Source organism: Columba livia, unplaced genomic scaffold (assembly GCF_036013475.1).
Source record: "Columba livia isolate bColLiv1 breed racing homer unplaced genomic scaffold, bColLiv1.pat.W.v2 Scaffold_263, whole genome shotgun sequence".
Taxonomy (NCBI): Eukaryota; Metazoa; Chordata; class Aves; order Columbiformes; family Columbidae; genus Columba; species Columba livia.
In genome coordinates this window covers 86402-94486 of record NW_027043300.1, presented here as the reverse complement: position 1 = coordinate 94486, position 8085 = coordinate 86402, and positions in this window count along the sequence as shown.

Genomic DNA, 8085 nt, shown 5'->3' with positions numbered 1-8085 from the left:
CACGTCAATCACCTCTCTCGCCGCCTATCAGCGCTCGCCAGTGGGGCATGCGCAGTAGGGACACCGCAACGCCCGCCTCTTCGGCAACATCATTGGCTGCGGGCGGCACGCCAATCAGCGTCTCTCCGCCTATCAGCTCTCGCGCTTTGGGGCATGCGCAGTACCCAGCCCTCGACGCCCGCCCCTCCGGCAATTTGATAGGCAGACAGAATGGTAACTGACGTGAGTAGGCAGCCAACCAGCGCTCCGCTCCTCTAGCCCTCCAGCCCTCCCTCGCCATCTGATTGGCCCGCTCTGCATCCTCACCCGCCGGCTCGCCGCCCTGCCGGGACCGCCCCCCCCCCCCCCCGCCCTCCGGCCGCGCGGCTTGCCGCCGCCGCCGCCGCCGCGTTTAAAAGGCGACAACGAACCGCGCTCCTCTGCTTCACGCGGAAAAGGGGGGCGGCTGGTCACCCGCAGCAGGAAAAACCCTTCTGTCTTGCGTTGCCCTTCGCCCTTACCATTGCACGGCCGTGCGCTCGTCAACGTAAAGCAGCCGCCTGACAGACGCACGCTCAGAACTTGACTAGGCTGGCTGGGGTTTTTGTCTGTCTTACGCACGCGGACTTGCACTTCTCTGAGGAAACACGTTCTTTTTTAAGCACAGCCTCCCCTCGGGGAAAAAAACGTGCCCGCTCCGAGCTCCCAAACACCAGGGAGCCGCGGGGAAACCAGTGAAAGCCAAGACCCACAGCGGCAACGTCAAGTGCCATTTGGCTTCAGTTCCGATCACGCGCTTAAAAGCCTCTCTCGGTCCTACCGGTGACTGCTCCTTCTCTGGAAGGACAAACTGTCTTACCTGAACATCCTAAACTGAAGGCTCCACGGAACAGAACGGGGATTGAGCCACAGGACAACGTGCCGTCCACTTACGCTAATGGGGGAAAAAAAACCCTAGAGTTCAAACCCAAATTTAAAACTGCACGTGTCTTTTCCAAGCAGAAGGAGCCTGTGATTCCACAAAAAAAGAAGGGCAAAGAGCAGGTCAGCTTACCAGAGAAAGACAGGGACAGGGAGCAAGACAAGGAGACACAGAGAGAGGGAGAGAGAGGCAAAAGGGACGGAGAGGCCAAAATGAGCGCTCCACAGCCTCCCCTCCCTCGCCCCGACCCCCGTTTCCCCGTTAACTCCCGCTACCCGCCCCGGGACCCCACGGACGCGTTTGCCAGGGAGGCAGCTGTTCAAACGGGATTGAGACGGCGCGCTCTGATTGGCTGCTTTCCACCCCGCCGCGCCGTCCTCCTATTGGATGCTCTTTCCCGCGCTCCGCGCCCAGGTGCCCGCCTCAGTGTCGGACCTGACTGAGGACTGCGCAATTTGGGCATGCGCAGTACACAGACCGCAACGCCCGCCCCTCCGGCAACCTCATTGGCTGCCTACGCACATCAATTGCCATTCTCCCCGCCTATCGGCGCTCCGCCCCTCCAGCCCTCCCGAGCGATCTGATTGGCCCGCTCTGCATCCTCACCCGCCCCGTCTGTCTTCTTCAAGCAAGTTCTGTTTCAAGCACAGCCTCTCCTTGGGGGAAAAAAAATGCCCGCTCCGAGCTCCCAAACACCAGGCAGCCGCGGGGAAACCACTGAAAGCCAAGACCCACGGCGGCAACGTCGAGTGCCATTTGGCTCCAATTCCGATCACGCGCCTAAAAGCCTCTCTCGGCCCTACCCACGACTGCTCCTTCTCTGGAAGGACAAGCTGAACGTCCTAAACCGAAGGAACGCAACTCCACTGGCAGCCAATTTGCCTCTTCTCCGGCTTCCCCGCGGAATATCTTGTAGCGCCCTCCAACTCGCAAACGTTCTTCCCCAGTCCACGGCCCCAGAGACGCGGCATCTCCCGAGCGGCGAGCGGAATCGACCGCGCGGGATTTTCTTCACGGCGCGGAGAAGGCCACGCTGGCTAAAAAGCAGGCCAGAGCACCGGAACCCGTCTGCCGCCCCCGGCCTGCGGCCCAGAGACCGGGAGCGCCCTGCCCGAGGGGCCGCGCGCCCCGCGGCTCCGGCCGGCAGGTCTCTCTCCCCTCCGCCCCCCGGCACCGAGGAGGCGCTGCCGCCGCCTCGCCCGCGCCCCCCGGCAGCGGGGCCGCCCCGGGAGAGCCGGGGGACCCCGCCTCGCCGCTGCCCCTGGGAAGGGCGCGGACGGGCGCTCCCCGCGCTCACCTCCCCAGGGAAGGCGCGGCCAACGGCCGCTCCAGCTCCGAGCGGCTCCCGCTCGTTGCCGCCGCAGGTCACTTCGGCTCCGCCGGACGCGGCCCCCGGGCAGCGCGTGCGCCCCCTCCGTCTGCCGCAGCTCTGGCTCGTCAAGGCCCCCCAATTCCACAGCTCCCGCTCCCGACGAGCTCTGTGCAGCAGCCTGGGCTTCCCGCGAGGTCACAGACCCACCGCTGCCAAAAGAACGAGGACTGGGATTAACCCTCCTAAGGAGCCATCGAGGGAGGGATGTCGTTTGCACACCAATGGGGACCTCACCCCCGTCGGGGGGACGGACACCGGCACGCGCAGACCCGACCGCGAACCCCCGCGGCTCGATCGGCGTCTCTGCCCCCCCCCGTTGCCGTGCGCTGCAGTACCCGAGTTTCGCCACAGGGCGGCAGCACCGAGGCGCGCCGCGGCACCGCACTGGGGCGGCCGGGTGCAGCACCGCGCTTTGCCCGCAGCCTTTCCTTCCTTGTCCCATTTATACAACGGCCTCTGCTCATCAGATTCCGCCAGGGCTGCTCTACTCGCATTCCCACCAGGTGGTTCCCCAATCCCTTTCCCGCGAGCTAAAATAGGATCGGCTGACAGGCGCAAGGCAGGCTTCCCGAACTACACCACAACGCAGACGCAGGCTGGAGCTGCCCTGCCCGGCACACGCTGGCATCGCACGGTAAAGGTCCCCGGGCCCTTGACCCGCGCCAAGGGCGCGGTTCCTGGACGGCCCTTGCCCTTAGCAGAGCTAAACCCCCCGGCCCTGCCATTCCCGGCCCCTTCCCAGCCCTCGCGCCTCCACTTAGCTTTCAGAGGGCCGAGGGACCGAACCCATCTTCGGCAGAGGAAAACGCCACGTGCGCCAACGGCCGTCTTCCCGCGGCGCCGGGTTCCTCTTCAGCGCCTGCAGGAGCACGAGAAAGCACGCGCTCGCTAAGCCACGCCGGCACACGGCGCCGCGGGGCAAACGCCGAGTCCGTCCGCGACACCCACCTCCTGCTGAGCTCCAGGGCGGTCCGGTCGGCGTGTCCTGCCGCTGGCGCGGTCACAAACCCTCAGCGCTGGTGACGCCTAAGATGGTGAGAAGCAAAAGAACTGTAGTGCTTGGGACAAACCAGGAAGTTGCCACTTTCCCCTTCATCACTGTCCTGGTTTTGCTAAAAAAAAAATTTCTCTTTTAGTGAATTTGCCTGTCAGCTAAAGCTTCATATTAACTGCATTTTCCTGGAGAACCAGACACATGTTTTGGTAAACCTAGCAATGGAATGCAAACTTATTGATAAGCACAGATGGACATCTCGCGAGAGGGGCGACGAGAAACAAGTGAGCAAGAAACTGACCAACTGTGTATAACATCCCATTCATGTGAATACTGCATATAAAAGTGGGAGATCACGAGGATCTCGTGTGCTTTTCCCTTTTCCCTTCTGCTTATGGCCGACATTAGGAGAGGACCTTGCTAGTCGTCCCTGCGAACTGAGGCCAGTGACAGACTGAATCCAGCTCCGGTTGGCTGCAGAGTCCAGTCCAGGACTTCAGGTGCCGGCTCTGCAGTTGCTGAGACTTTCAAGATTGGTTTTGTATATTTTGTATTATTTTCTCTATTCTTATTAGTAGCATTAGTAAAACATCTTTAATTTTTTTCCAACTCTCTTCACTCTGTGCTTCTTTTCCTCCCAATCGCCTCTCCCTAGTGAAAAGGGGGGAGAGGGAGGGGGAAGTGTGGGGAGGGGGGGGAGAGGGGGTTAGCAATACATCTGCCAGGGTTTTATTGTCACCCCGCAATCTTAACCCTCGACAGATAAATTGGCGCCCAACGTGGGGCACGAGAAAGGGGTAAATTTGAAGATTTTTGGCTTTTCTACTGCTCTGACGTACCTTTCAGTTTTCTTGGCACGGTGCCAACTCATAGAGTTGTGATACTCGGGCGTCTGTTTGCTTTGGATATTAGTTAGTTGTATTAAGGCAAAGTGAATTACACTGATTTAAAGATGTTATGGCATAAGTTGTATCAGTTATTTTCTACACTGTGCTCACTGATTCCATATCTGTGTTGGGCTTTCTTTTTAAATCAAAGTATTCATTATATAACAACAAGGAACTGGACAATGGTCATGATGATACTGTGTGGTTTGTCACTGGTTTATTTCATTATACTGCAGCCGCTAATGAATTTCTACTCGCTTCTGCTTTACCTTGAAAAGCCTCCAGGAGAGATTAAAGAGCAGTACGGCTCTGTGTTTGCTAATTGGTCAGGCGAATCTTTAGAAAGGCTGACTAACAATACTTTCGTTTTTTCGCTAGGACAGTTCACAAATGTTTTAGAGAACTTTGAATATCCTTGGAGTTTTGATAGAACTGTGATGGTGTTATCTGGTTTGCTGAATGTGTGTCAGTTTGTGCTTCTGTTAAGAGAAATGGCGTTCAACAGGAGGTTTGCGTCTCTTTGTTGTCCTGAGATTTGCGGTGCGTCTTCGGAAGCTTTAGCAAAAAGCACTCCGAGCCGCTCGAGAAAGAGCAAAACAGCCAAAGCTGCCGCTGCAGCCACTGCCCCCGCAACGGCGGCTTCGCAGGCTGAAGCTACAGCTCCTCCGCAGAGTTCCTCTGCCAAGGGCGCTGCAGATAACATCCCTTCTCCAGCCTCAAAGGCTAACAAGGCAGCCCCCCCTTCTTCACACACTGGGCACTGTTGCTGCTGTAACCACTGTGACAGTCATTCAGACTCTGGAAATAAATCAAATGATGGTAAACCCATATCAGCATCAGTTGCTGGTTGTAAGAAAGTCACTAGAAAGACTACCCGTGCAGCAGATGATGGCACAGGGCCAACATCAACCCAAGGTGCATCATCAGGACAGGGAGGAGATGAAGTGACCACCACTCGGTCCTTTTCTCCAGGTGAGCTGAGAGATATGAGAAAAGACTTTAGTCGTCGTGAAGGCGAGAATATTTTAACCTGGCTGCTCCGATGCTGGGACAATGGGGCAGAAACAATTGAATTGGAAGGTGGTGAAGCCAGGCAGCTGGGATCTCTGTCAAGAGATTCCACCATTGATAGGGCAATTTCAAGAGAGTCTAATGCCACTAGTCTCTGGACCCGACTCCTGGCAGCTATGAAAGTAAGATTTCCCTACAAGGAAGATTGTATATCCAAGTTAGGGAAATGGAATACTATGGAGAGAGGTATTCAGTTCCTGAGAGAATTAGCTGTGCGAGAGATCATCTATTTTGGATCAGACAACCAAGAGGGGACAGACCCAGATAGAATCAATTGTACACGATCTCTGTGGCGCAGATTTGTACAAAGTGCACCCCCTGCATATGCTAAGTCATTGGCAGGAATGGTCTGGTCAGCTGGAGGTCAACAAGAGATTAATGAAGTGATTGAGCAGCTTCGGAACTTTGAGGACAGCCTTGCTGGTTCTCTACGGGCTTGTGTCTCTGCTGTAGAGAAACTGTGTGAAAAATCTGATGACCGGTTTGAAAAGATATTGCAAGAAATCAAAGAACTCAGCGAAGACACATACCATTCATGACCTGCACAAACCTATGTTTCAGCTATTAGGAAAAGGCGTTTCCAATCTCGAGAGAGAGGACAGAGGCAGCCCACAAAAAGAGGTTCACTGTGGTTCTTCCTACATGAGCAGGGAGAAAACATGAATAAGTGGCATGGAAGACCTACCTCAGAACTTCAGGAACGAGTACGTGAGATAAAAGGAAAAACTCCTAGGAAGGTGGCTGCTCCAGTTTACAAAAGGAGCAGAAGAGATTCTGATGCTCTTGAAGGAACCTCTAATTCACACCCAGAGACTGTGCAAAACAGAAATTAGAGGTGCCCTGCCTCCAACCAGGTGGAGGAAAGGGATAACAGAGTATATTGGACTGTACAAATACGATGGCCTGGTACAACACACCCCCAGGAGTACAAAGCTTTAGTGGACACTGGTGCTCAGTGCACAATAATTCCTTCTAATTATAAAGGAAGGCAATCCATCAATATTGTTGGAGTGACTGGGGGATCCCAGGAACTGACTGTTGTAGAGGCTGAAATGAGCCTAACTGGAAAAAACTGGCAAAAGCATCCCATTGTGACTGGTCCAGATGCTCCGTGCATCCTTGGCATAGACTATCTCAAGAGAGGGTATTTTAAGGACCCAAAAGGGTATAGGTGGGCATTTGGTATAGCAGCTGTGGACACTGAGAAAATTGAACAGCTGTCTGATTTGCCTGGTCTTTCAGATGATCCTTCTGTTGTAGGACTGCTGATGGTTGACGATCAGCAGGTGCCAATTGCTACCACGACGGTGCATCGTCGGCAATATCGCACCAACCGAGACTCTTTGATTCCTATTCAGAAGTTGATCCGTCAATTGGAAAGCCAGGGTGTGATCAGTAAGACTCGCTCACCTTTTAACAGCCCAATCTGGCCAGTGCGTAAGTCTAGTGACGAGTGGAGACTAACTGTAGACTATCGTGGCCTGAATGAAGTTACACCACCACTGAGTGCTGCTGTGCCGGACATGCTAGAACTGCAATTTGAACTGGAGTCAAAGGCAGCTAAGTGGTATGCTACAATTGACATTGCTAATGCATTTTTCTCTATTCCTGTAGCAGCAGAGTGCAGGCCGCAGTTTGCTTTTACCTGGAGAGGCATCCAGTACACGTGGAATCGCTTGCCCCAGGGGTGGAAACGCAGTCCTACCATCTGCCATGGACTGATCCAGACCACGCTGGAGCAAGGTAAAGCTCCAGAACACTTGCAATATATTGATGACATCATCGTATGGGGTGACACAGCGAAAGAAGTCTTCGAGAAAGGTGAGAGAATAATTCAGATTCTTCTGGATGCTGGTTTTGCCATAAAACGAAGCAAGGTCAAGGGACCTGCACGAGAGATCCAGTTTTTAGGAATAAAATGGCACAATGGCCGTCGTCAGATCCCAATAGATGTGATCAACAAAATTGCAGCAATGTCTCCACCTACTAATAAAAAGGAGACACGGACTTTCTTGGGCGTTGTAGGTTTTTGGAGAATGCATATTCCTGACTACAGCCAGATTGTGAGCCCTCTCTATCGAGTGACTCATAAAAAGAACCAATTTGAGTGGGGCCGTGAACAACGACAAGCCTTTGAACAAATTAAGCGTGAGATAACTCATGCGGTGGCCCTTGGACCAGTTCGGACTGGACTAGATGTTAAAAATGTGCTCTACACTGCAGCCGGAGATAATGGACTTACCTGGAGCCTCTGGCAGAAAGCACCAGGAGAAACGCGAGGTCGACCCTTAGGTTTTTGGAGTCGAGGATACAAAGGATCTGAGGCCAACTATACTCCAACTGAAAAAGAGATACTAGCAGCATACGAAGGAGTTCGAGCTGCTTCAGAAGTGATCGGTACTGAAGCACAGCTCCTCCTGGCACCTCGACTGCCGGTGCTGAGCTGGATGTTCAAAGGGACGGTTCCCTCTCCACATCATGCAACCGAAGTTACGTGGAGTAAATGGATTTCATTGATCACGCAACGAGCTCGAATTGGAAATCCCAATCGCCCAGGGATCTTAGAAGTGATTACAGACTGGCCAGAAAGCAAAGACTTTGGGATGTCTCCAGATGATGAGGAAGTAAAACGTGCTGAAGAAGCACCACCGTATAATACCCTTTCAGAGACTGATAAGCAGTATGCACTGTTCACAGATGGATCCTGTCGTCTTGTAGGAAAACATCGAAGGTGGAAAGCTGCTGTGTGGAGTCCCACACGGCAAGTTACAGAAGCCACTGAAGGACAAGGTGAATCTAGTCAATTTGCAGAAGTGAAAGCCATCCAGCTGGCTTTGGACATTGCTGAACAAGAGAAGTG